At 40.8% G+C, this 12,172-nt stretch overlaps 1 pseudogene; it reads right to left on the bottom strand.

The window, feature by feature from the left end:
* Window positions 1-2,407: 2,407 nt before the first annotated feature.
* Window positions 2,408-11,669, bottom strand: LOC143132952 (uncharacterized; annotated as a pseudogene).
* Between the last annotated feature and the right edge of the window lie 503 nt (window positions 11,670-12,172).

The following is a 12,172-nucleotide window of genomic DNA, read 5'->3' as shown; positions in this document are numbered from 1 at the left end:
CAATGGTGATAGAGCCATGTACAGATGTACTATCGTAGGTGAAGAGGGAGTAGAGGAGAGGGCTCAGCACACACCCTTGTGGTACACCGGTGTTCAGAGTGATGGTTGAGGAGGGGTGATTATCTAACCTAACAGACTGAGGTCTGTTGGTTAGGAAGTCCAGAATCCAGTTACAGAGGGAGGTATTGATGCCCAGTTCACTGAGTTTGGTGATCGATCAGTTTGGAGGGGAATGCTGAACTAAAGTCAATGAACAGCATTCTCACATAGATGTTGCTATTATCAAGGTGGGACAGGGCAGAGTGCTATAGAGATGGCATCCTCTGTGCTCCTGTTCTGACAGTAGGTGAATTGGAAGAGGTCCAGTGAGGGTGGTAAGCAGGTCTTGAGATGGGCCAGGACCAGCCTCTCGAAGCACTTTATGATGATGAGGGTGAGTGCAACTGGATGGAAGTCCTTAGCCGACTTCAGACCCACGAGCCAGGCCAGGCTAGGGTAATTTGAGGGGCCACCTGGTGATAGTAGTCCAGGCTACAAGCCTCATGAACCTGACACGTTTGTGTTCAGACTGTCAGGCCATTAGCCTCTCCGCATTACACCTCGACACGCCCTCGCTTGTGAAAACGTCACCAATACCACCCATTTTTTTTAAACAGGATAAGCAGAAAGTCACGTATCTCTTTCCTATACTGGGGTGTGATTCCCAAAACCATAGCTGCTAACTTAGTTAGCAACTTTGTTGGTTGCAATGCAATTTCCCATTGCCAACCAACTAAGTTGCTAATGGGTTAGTAATGGTTTTGGGAAACGCACCCCTGTATGCTATCAAAGTCAGTTGTTTCCCTGTTGTTTCTGTTCGAGCTGATGTCCGAGTCTGTTGAGGCTGGACTGTCATTGGCTCATCTGCGTTCTAAGGGTGGCGCTTAGCGACAGGTCAATTACAAGTTAACAGTTGCTATGTGATTTGATGATTTGAACAACAACACGCTCTGCTCCCGCCTAAAGTGGGATGCGGGCCTAATTTGCATTACAATACAGATATCTCTATAGAAATTCAGTTACTAAAACATGTTTTCATTATTAATTCATTGGCCATACCCAACGAGGGAGAATGTGGGACGTGTTCTCGCGTTCTAGACAAATGTCCAGCACCAACGAGACAGCTGCTGCCCTGGTGGCATCCATGTTCTTCCCAAAAAGACTACAAACCCCAGTGTTTGCGCTAGCAACTCATTTGTACATGTCGTACAGGTGGGCGTACGAGACTAATGGAAAGAGCCATAACTCCCTCTCCTATGCTGGCAACGCTCCAACTACGAGATGCATCGAAGAAATCAAAGTCGCAGTAGTGTCGTGATGGTCAAAGGTCATAGCCTATCGTTGACTAACACATATTTGCGATGTGGTAATGGTAATTTAGACATAGAAATATTGCAAATATTTCTCATTTATGTTTTATTTCAGCAAACTAAAATACTGTTTTGGTTATCATACTGTTACGACCCTGTGGGTCTTGATTATTATTTGTGTTTGTTACTTCTGTTTTGTGCTTCCAGGCAGATTGGCGCAGCTGAGGGGTGGTGTGAAACCCTATGACGTCAGGGTAGCCCGGCCCTTTAAAAGGGGGCTGACGTCATTGAGCTCTCTTGCTAGCTGTGGGGATCGTTCGTTGCCACCGTCGCTGCCGCACATCGCTGCCACTAGGGCCAGCCTCGGGCCTTGCCCGTGCAACTTGCCGTCATCTCTCTCACTCCCTGGGGTGAGAGACCAGGAGTGAGCGTCTGGCCGCCGAGGCCTTGTTTTTCTTGGTTTAGACATTTTTCCATACGGGTTTTTTTTGTATTAATGAATACACCATTTTATTAAGTCTTGTGTCTGCCCGTTTTTGTTATATCCCACAAGCCCTAGACCGGGATGTAACAATACACTATCTGCCCGCATCCCCGTCCTTGAATTTTGGGAATATCACAATCCACCCGTTTTATCAACTTTTATGCGGGTACCCGACCCGATGCAGGACTCTGGGCTAGATTGTTTTCCCATGTAGCCTACTTTGAAGCATATGCAGGTGGGAGAAAATGTTTAAGAATGAAAACCCTGGCCTGAAAATATATTTGTCATATCTTGCATTTCAAATTATGGTTTGTCTATGTTTTTAGTGAGGCTGTTATTTGAAACAATTTGCGAGAAAAAGTCTGATCATTATTCAGGCAATTCGGTGTACAGGATTGTGAAATGGGAAAAATAACCCCAGAAAATGGACCGGACACATAACAAATATTTTAAATGTTTATTGGTGAAAAAAAAAAAAAAGTGAAAAGTAAGTAAATAGTTTAAAAGAAAAAATAAATTATAACGAAATTAATTTAATGACAAATAATATGTTTGGATGAATATAAAGATGATCTTATTTTCTTTTCCTATCCCAGCCAATCATCTGTTTCCTCAAGAGTTTGTTCTGGGAGGAGTAGATGTTAGTGCCATTACATTTATCAAGGTTCCTGTCAGCCTTTTCATTCAGTTTGAGAATGCGGGCCAACTGGGCTTGGCTTCTGGCCTCTTTCTTCTGCTCTTTCCTCTTTATCTTTTTCTCTTTCTTTTCTTTTTCCCACTCAAGCCAGGATGACTCTAGATTTTGTCTTTTTGCCTCTGCATCCACTAGGCTCTTGCGTTTCTCCTGCTCTCTTTTGGCCCGGGTCATGTATCCTTTGAATACTGCAGAGAGAAAGACATACAGTAAAATTCAGATGTAGCCTGATGTAGCCATACTCGATTCTATTTAGAATTTGATTCTGATACTGCATGATTGGGATGTGATTATGGGGCGTTTCAACTGTACCCTGCTCCTGCACCGTTGCTCATCTGTCAATCATCTTATAAAGCCCGCCCAGACAAATTGATTGGTGTTAACTCGCCAAACTGCTCTAGTTCAGGCATAGTTGCTTCTCAATGGAACAAGTCCAGACCGAATTTCCCAACCTCAAATTTTGTGGGCAGGGTTAAATTCATGGCTTCCAGGCCAATTTAGATGTGTATTTAAACAAGGATCTCAGTCAGAATATTTACAGATTTATTGGGTACTTACCTTGAAAATAAGGTTCTTCACCTTCTTCCTCTTCTCTCATGATGGTCCTCTCAATTTTTGTCTCATATCGCTCTTTCATCTTTCCATTGACCCATCCAATGAGCCTCCTTCTCATACTTTTATCTCGGACCGGATCATCTGTCTCATCCTGTGATTCCCTCTCATCATCATTACTCTCATCACTGCTCTCATCACTACGCTCATCATCAGTTTGTTCCCAGAATGTTCCCTTGTCCTCCTGTTGTTCATCCTTTGTCTGACTCTCCATTTCTTCTTGTTTTTGTCTTTGCATTTCTTCCTTTTGTCTCTTTCTCTCCATTTCCTCTTCCCTCTGTTTCTGAATTTCCTGTTCTCTCTCTCTTTCCATTTCTAGCTCCCTTTGTCTGTCCTGTTCGTCCTGTTCGTCCTGTTTTTCCAATTCTAGTTGTTGTTCTCGAATAATGTCCAGTCTAGTTTTTCTTGCTTCAGTGTCTGTTCTTTCCATCTCTCTGTCTGTCTCTTTTTGTCTCATTTCCATTTGTCTGTTTATTTCCTTCTTTTCTTCCTCCACTTTCATTTGTCTAGCTTCCACTTCTTCCTTTTCCATTTCTAACTTTCTGTTGTCCATTTCTGCTTGCCTATTTTCATTTTCCCTCCTCTGGATCTCGAGTAGACTTTGTGACTCTCTTTGTTTTTCCTCTTCAGTTTGAAGCTGTTGATGTTTTTCTCTCTTGTCCTCTATTTGTTTAAGCTCAGACTCACATTTTTCTTTTATGCTTTTCTCAATTTCCTTCAGTTTCTCTGCTTCTTCTTCCTTTTGTAACTCCAGTTCTTGTTTTTGCTCCATCTCTCTTTTTCTTTTCTCAGCTTCTTTTCTCTCCATCTCCACCCTTTTCTGTTCCATCTCTCTTTCTCTCTCCTCAATATACTGACGTCTTTTCTCTTCTTTTTTCTCCATTTCCAATGTTCTCTGTTCCATCTCTCTTAGGCTCTCCTCCATCTCCATTTTTTGGATCTCTAGGAGCCTTTCTCTCTCATTTTGTCTCTCCTCTTCTATTTGAATCTGACTTTGCTTTTTCTCTTGCTCAAGGTGTTTCACCTGTTCTTCCCTCGTTTTTGCCTCTTTTTCTGCCTCCTCTCTTTGTTTTTCAATCTCTCTGCATTTCCACTCATCATCCTTTTGCAGGGCTACTTTTGTCCACTTTTCCTCTGTTTGTTTTAGGTCAGCCGTGTTTTTATCTTGTTCACTCTGGCTTTGCCTAAGGTTCTCCTCTTTTTCTTGTCTCTTTTTAGCCAACTCTCTCATCTCCACATCTCTCTGTCTCTTCTCATTCTCCTTTCTTTGGATATCCATCAGTCTTTCTATCTCTTTTTGTTTTTCTTTTTCAATTTGAATCTGTCTTTTCTGTTCTTCCCTCCTTAGCTCTTGTAATCTTTCTTTCTCATTGATGGCATCCTTTTCTGCCTGTTCTCTCTGTTTTTCTATCTCTCTGTATTTTGCATCCCATTCCTCCTCCTTTTGTCGGGCTGTTTGTCTCCAGCTTTTCTCCATCTGTTTTAGCATATCTTTATTTTTCAATGTCATTGTTTTCTCAATTTCTTTGAGTTTCTCCTTTTCTTCAGCCGCTGAAGCTTCTTGTAATTGCAGCTGATATCTTTTCTCATCTACCTCCCTTTGTTGCTCCTCCAAAACTCTTTCTTTCTCTCTTTGCTTCTCCACCTCCATTTGCATATGTCTTTCATGTTCTGCTCTCTTCTGGTTTTCGGCTTTTCTATCCAAATCTTCTTTCTGATTTTCATTTTCCATGGCCCTTTTGTTCAACTCCTTCAGCTGCTTCTGTTCCATCTCCCTGAGTCTCTCCTCTTTCCCCCTCAGTTCCATCTCTCCTTTTTTCTTGATATCTCTCTCCATCTCTTTCAAACGCTCCATCTCTTTCTCTCTCTGCTGCCTCTCCTCCTCAATCTTTTGCTGTCTCTCATTGAAACCTTGTTCCATTTCTTTCTGTTTTTGAAGAAGTTGTCTTTCCATTTCTCTGTGCTTTTCCAAAAATTTTTCCCCCATTGTTTTCTGTTGATCTTCCAATTGTTTCTTCAGTTCTTCTTGTCTCTTGATCTCTTCCAATTTCTCATGATGTTGTTTTCTTGCCTTTTCTCTTTCCAAGTCGTTCAATCTATCCATCTCTTTCTGCGTTTCTTCCTCTGTCTTGAACACTTTTAGCTGTTCTCTCTCTGTCTTCTGTTTCTCCCTCTCTAACTCTTTAGAGCTCTCCAGCTCTTTCAACCTCTCCTCCTCTTTGGCTTTTCTTTCCAACACTTCTTTTTCTTTGGTTTTCTTGTTCAACTCATCCAGTTGCTTCAGTTCCATCTGTCTGAGTGTCTCCTCTTTCTCCATCAATTCCATCTCTCCTTTTTTCTTGATATCTCTCTCCATCTCTTTCAAACGCTCCATCTTCTTCTCTCTCTGCTGCTTCTCCTCCTCAATCCTTTGCGATCTCTCACTCAAACATTGTTTCATTTCTTTTTGTTTTTCTTGAAACTTTCTTTCCATTACTCTTTGCTTTTTCTCCATTTCTTTTTCCATCATTTTCTGTTTCACTTCCCACTGCTTCTTCAATATTTCCTGACTCTCAAACACTTCCTCTTTCTTCAGCTTCTTCAGCTCTTCCATCTCCTTCTGCCTCTCTTTATGTCTCTCCTGCTCTTTCAACCTCTCTTCCTCCTTGAGTTTTCTCTCCAACTCTTCCTTTTCTTTGATTTTCTTGTTCACCCCCTCCAGCTGCTTCAGTTCCATCTCCCTGAGTCTCTCCTCTTTCTCCCTCAGTTCCATTTCTCCCTTCTTCTTGATATCTCTCTCCATCTCTTTCAAACGCTCCATCTCCTTCTCTCGCTGATACCTCTCCTCCTCAATCCTTTGCGATCTCTCACTCAAACCTTGTTCCATTTCTTCCTTTTTTTGAAGAAGTTTTCGCTCCATTTCTTGTCCCATTTTTCTCTGTTTTTCTTCCCATTGCTTCTTCAGTTCTTCCTGTCTTTTGATTCCTTCCAATTTCTCATTGTCTTGCTGTCTTGCCTTCACTCTTTCCGAATCTTTAATTCTATCCATCTCTTTCTGCTTTTGTTTTTCTCTATCTAGCTTGCTCAGCTGTTCTATCTCTTGCTGCTTCTGTTTCTCTGTCTCCAACTCTTTGTTTCTCTGTAGCTTTATCGGATCCACTTCTTTTTGGGGTTCTAGTTCTGTCTGTCTCTCTGTACCTGTATGAACCGATTTCCCCCTTGTTTCCAACTTCATCTCTTTTTCTCTTCCTGATGCTTTCAGGTTCTCCATCTGTATATGCCTTTCCCTTTCTCTCTGCATTTCTTTCAGCCTCTCCATCTTTTGCAACCTCTCTCTTTCCCTTTCCAGCTCTCTCAATCTTTTATTCTGTATCTGTCTTTCTGTTTCCAATTCCAGTTTTTGTAATTGTTCTCTTTCTCTCTGTATCTCTTTGTCTCTGTCCAACTTTTCCTTTTCTCTCTCTAGGTTTTTGAGCTGGTTCATCTCCATTTCTTGCTTATTGGTACCTTGATTTCTTGACCTCAGCTCAATTGCATGTGTCTCCCTTTCCCTCTCCAAGGCTAGAATTCTTTCTTCAGCCTGTTTCAATCTTTCCATCAGTAGCTTTTGCTCCTGAGCTCGCTCAATCTCTCTCAACCTCTCCATGTCCCTCTGCAATTGGAAATTATTTTTTTAATGGCTTATACTGACCATTTTAATTGGATAAAGCACAGAGTACATGAATATTGCAAAGATGTACAAATAAAATTATTGTTTTAGAGACACTTACCTTCTCTTCATCACCTGCACATCCATAAGACTGGCCAATGCCCCACAGCCCTGTTCGATCCGAGCCAACCAGTCTTTCTACATCTCTTGTTAGAGCTCTCGCTCGCTCTTCCTACTTCTTCCTCTCTCTTTGTTGCCTCTGCTCAATCTGTAATGTTGCCATTTGTTGTTTTCTCTCGAGGGCTTTCCTTCTCTTGTTTTGGTAGAACAGTTCAAGCTTACGCAGTCTATCCAACTCTTTGTGAGCCTTTTGAAAAGTTAGGAAAGCATTTTATTTACCTCCACACAGGGAAATATGGTTGTCAATAACCATGAAAAGCCAACTAAAACATACAAGTACAAATGCAATATACAATTAAATGAGCAAAAGTGCAATGTGTTAATGAACAATAAACAAATCGGAATTTGGTACTGACAAATATTTAGTATAAAATGTAATGCTGGAGCAGATAAACAAATTGATCAACACCATATTTAAAGTCATTTCTCTTCCAAAGCATGTATGTAAGTTGAAGTAGCGTGTAAAGTGTCCTACCATCTCATGCAGCTCCTTGTCTGTTTCTGACACCTTTTGGATGAAATCGTTCAGTTGTTTGATGTCATGGGATAACTCCTGCTGCTTTATTGCCACCTCTCTCTGTTTCTCTGCCTTCTGTTTGGCCCTGACGTCCATCTGCCTCTGTATTTCTCTCTCCTCATCCACCTGCTGCTCTTGCCTTGCCTGCTGAAGTCTCTTCCGCTCTCTCTTCCTCTCCATCTCTCTCTCTCTTTCTGTTGGTCACCTCTCTGGTCCTCCTACAGTTGAATGTGAGATTTTGATTTAAGACTTACAGTGCCATTTCTATGTCTTTACAATTTATTTCACACTAGAGCATGTACATGTCTATTGATATACACATAATTCATTATCATTAATAATGATTTCATTTATATTTGGAGAAATTCCATACAGATTAAATTAATCTGTCTGTCCTCATTCTTTAGGGTCACTAAAATTAGCCCTCTTTCCAATAGATGCGTCACCATTATGTGTCTTGGCCTGCTTACATGGCAAAAAGGCCTACAATTCCCATAATAATGTCTTTACAAAGGAACTTACCAAAATGTAACGATAGAAAGTCTGAACTTTTCTTGCTCAACAAAAGTATACAAATTCAAGTGTGCTTATCTGATACAACTGACTGTTTCCATATTCTGCTGTGTTTATTAGGATTCCAAAACCACGGCAACATTCCTATGATTGCTATGTGACATCAGAGCTCTATTACGTAGTTGTCACAAACCTTTTCACAGCACAGAACATTCTACAGTACCTAAGTGTGACGTTTCGTTTCCATGACAGCAGGTTCACTGGATCTAAACAAGCTTTCGAAGTGGCATCATTTCTACCTAATAAATTGTTTTAAATGTAGACTATAGCCGTTTAAAAGTGTTGCACCTGTTTATTAGGTTTATCAGTTTTTCTCAGTTGCTTTGGTGCATTTCTCAGACCCCAATTGAAACTCTCAAAACTGCTTGTTCAAACTCTATACATCGTATCACTTGTGCACATCATAAAAGCAATTTCTCCCAATATTGGTAAGTGCTTCTCCCAAACTGTAAATACTTTTGTACATCCATGCAACTTATTGTGTCTGCTCTTTTACGTTTTCGATTGCTAATGTCATGTTTGTCAAAATGCCGAATAGTAGCCTATTTAGAACACAACTGTCTCTGCTAGGCTACCCGATAAAACAAATAGGCAGTGTTGTAATGTAACGGAGTACAAATACTAAGTTACTGTACTTAAGTAGAAATTTCACGTATCTGTAGGCTACTTTACTTCGCTATTTACATTTCCACTAAGCATCTTCGTTACTCGTTACTAAAACATAAAATTAGAAGAAATGTGTGCGACTGCAATAAGGGAGGTTTGGCGATTGTTTGTTGCTAAAGGAGGAGGACGCACAATTGAAACCGCCATGGAAGCACAAGCACCTCCTGGAGGACCTCCCGTTATCATAGACGACCACCCCGACGATAGTGGTGAACTCGGTGAACAGGGTAGTGGTGAAGATAACGTCATACACCCGTGGTCGTATTTGCAAGAAATGTTTCTGTACATTGGGAGCTTTCTGTGAAGCTGAACATTCCGCTACCTGCCTCAGCGGCCTGTGAAAGGCTATTTAGCATCTCAGGACTTGTCTTTAGTCCAAGAACAGTAAGACTGAATCAGGCCCGGGGTGGGCAATCGGGAGAATTCCCGGTGGGCCGCTTCACTTTTGGGCCGGTCGAGGGAAAAAATATTGACATTAGGCACGTTAGTCTCTTTTCTTAAGGACACGTTCCGCATTCTGTGCATGACACCAATGCAATGCCTCTGCATGGGTTGTAGCCTATGTGAGGGAGTTCTCCCCTCCCAAAAAGAGTCGGTTGGGTCCATAGGCTATAGCCCGTCTTTTCCAAAAAGTTTTCTCAGATACGGATAGCCGAGCCGGCCCTACAGTAAACACAAGCGTCAGGAAGGATGGATGGTAGAAAGAGGCCAGGAGAGACTGAGCAGCAGATCAACCAGTCGACCACTGAAAATGATGAGCTTCTTTTGAAGATGAACAGACACAGTTTCAACTAATGACTGGCATATTAGTAGCTGCTGGACATAGGTGGCCTGTCTGTGTGTGTTAGTGTGTGAGAGAGAGAGAGAGTGAGATAGTGACCTGGGGAGTAAGTAAGCCCTAGAAATGCTCATACACATGACCAAACTGTTCTCCCTACAAGCAGGTCAATTATATTTTTGAAAGAAAAAAGTTATTTATTTTTCATTTTTACCTGAAGTTCATACAAAAGTGACATTTCTCTTTCTGTTTTTTTTTCTTTGATGTCAGCTCTAAACATATGCTGTTTGTTCTTTGAACTTTTGAACACTGAGAATTGTGCCTGAAAAGTCCTAGAAAAGAATGTGATTTTGATTTGACGAGTGAGATTAAGAAGATATGGGAACCCTGAGTATGCTTTATGCTTTACTATAAGAAAGCCAAAATAAAGTTCACAATAAAAGTTCAAAATAAAACTAAAATAAAAAATAAAGCTTGCTTTATACTTTTTACTTTAACTTCAAATACATTAAATATCAGAAAATTACTTTTGATACTTAAGTACAGTATATATCAGATACTTTAAGACTTTTACTTAAGTAACATTCTAAAAGGTAACTTTCACTTCTACCAAAGTCTTTTCCTAGTACGATACTTGTACTTTTACTCAAGTATTGCTTTCTAGTACTTTATACAACACTGCAAATAGGCATTATTTCATCGTTTTCCTTTGCACAATGCACTAAAAGACACACACAATAATGTAACTTTAAAAAATATAAGTAGGCTACCTAAATATGCTTCCTTGTGCATTGCACTGCAAACTGTAAAATTGACAACATGACATTTGTTCACAAACAATGGCGTAAGGATTGTAGACTACCGATGTTTCCATTGGCATAAATACATGTTTCCTTTTGAGACATAAACTATTTGAGATTCGGGAAATGCACCAAAGCGACTGAAAACAACTGTAAGTGCCCAAATAAAAAGGCAACACAGCGCCATCTGCTGCTGCTCTACTTTTACTTTCTCACTTTACATTTTTACTGTGTTCATCTCCTTTTGCCTTCTCATTTTGGCACTTTAAACGCAGTGCACGACGAAAAATGTATAAATATATGGGAGAAGCAAAGGCAGAGGTCGGCATCTTCATTTGATTGTTTTACTTTGTGACGGAACTGTTTTGAGTTTCGACTTCTTTTTGGGTTTTGGCCACAGAGTCAGAGGAACAGCAGCGATGTAATGAAAAATGTTGATTTAATTTTAAGGCTTACCAAATCAAAGCAAGCAAGTACAGGTGATTAAGAGGAATATCCTAAGCAAAAATAGTTATAAATGGCTAAGAAAAAGTAAATATGAAATAAATAGTTCTGTTTAACTATCTCAAGAGTCACTAGGCCTACACATCAAACACACAGGACAGGACTAGACTAGCACTCACTAAGACTGACAGAGGTGAACATATATACAGGTGACCAGCACCATTCTTAATTACAGGTGAACACACAACAAACAATTAACACATAATTCACAAGACAGACTCTGAGACAAAATTATAATATTCCTCTATAAACTAATAACATACTCAAATAAACATCACATAATAAACACATTCAAAGCGGTACATATAGGGACGAAAATACAGAGCAACTTGATCAGGATTGCCCTGCTCCCCCCCTCGGCGCTTCCCACTTGAACGTGGCCAGTTCCCTCCGGAACCCAATTAAAAGTCCATTGTTTCCCGACGGCACCCCTTTGCTGCCGGACAGTCAGAAAACAACAGAGGACGCCACCACAGCTGGTAACATAACACGCAAACATTTACACAGAAGTTGCACCAACCTGTACGAAATAAATGTTACGCATAATAAATAGTCTTTGTGTTTAGTGTTATTTCCATGTATTTGGCGCGAGTGACATTGTTTAATGTGTCTGCATTTATTTGTGTGTATGTGCGCGTGTATAAGACGGCATAGTCCATAGTCTGTGCCGTTCGGGCATTAAATATGTGCGGTCACATTTAGGACCGTCACATACTTATTGTCATTTCATTTCTGCCAGCTTTTGCCTCCCATTCTCGACGTTCCTCCCACCCGAACAGGGGCGCCACCCAGGGGTGGCCAGGGGTGGCCGTGGCCACCACAACATAAACTCTGGCCACCCCTTGTGGCCAACGGACGCAAAATGTGTCCAAATTCACACCCATTATTCTCTGTTGAATTGTTCACTGAGTACTTATCACACATAAATTACACAGATATCACGTGGAAGAGCAGAACCTGAGCCTTCCCATGATATTAGCGGCTAGGTGTTGTGATAAACGGTTCGCGAAAAAAAATAACTTTGGATATACATGCCATTTAATCTTCCATTGTGCACACAGCGCTTCGTCTATCTCCACACTCTCGGTGGTATATCTCACGAACACCTCTGTACAGTAAGTGGTTCCCGAGTAATCCGGTTTTGAAATTGCAGCAAAAATTCTACATGTTATCCAACTTTGGGCTGAAATTGTTATATATTCTATAGCAGCCCAAAATAATGAACTTGCTTTCAGAATCAAGACAGATCAACTGTGCTTTTGAATAGATATTTCTACCAGCATGCTTCAAGTGGCATGGATGCAGACACAAAGTATTTTCCCCTAATATAAAGGCTGACCTAAGATATATGCAAGCATGATCACATTATACTTTCCCAGATATGGGT

This window comes from Alosa pseudoharengus, unplaced genomic scaffold, assembly GCF_046254945.1.
Source record: "Alosa pseudoharengus isolate Yale_2024_CS ecotype anadromous, Long Island Sound unplaced genomic scaffold, YU_APseudo_1.1 YU_APseudo_1.1_scf_19, whole genome shotgun sequence".
NCBI classification, from domain to species: Eukaryota; Metazoa; Chordata; class Actinopteri; order Clupeiformes; family Clupeidae; genus Alosa; species Alosa pseudoharengus.
Note: the sequence above shows the minus strand (reverse complement) of the source record. Positions and strands in the feature narration are given on the sequence as shown.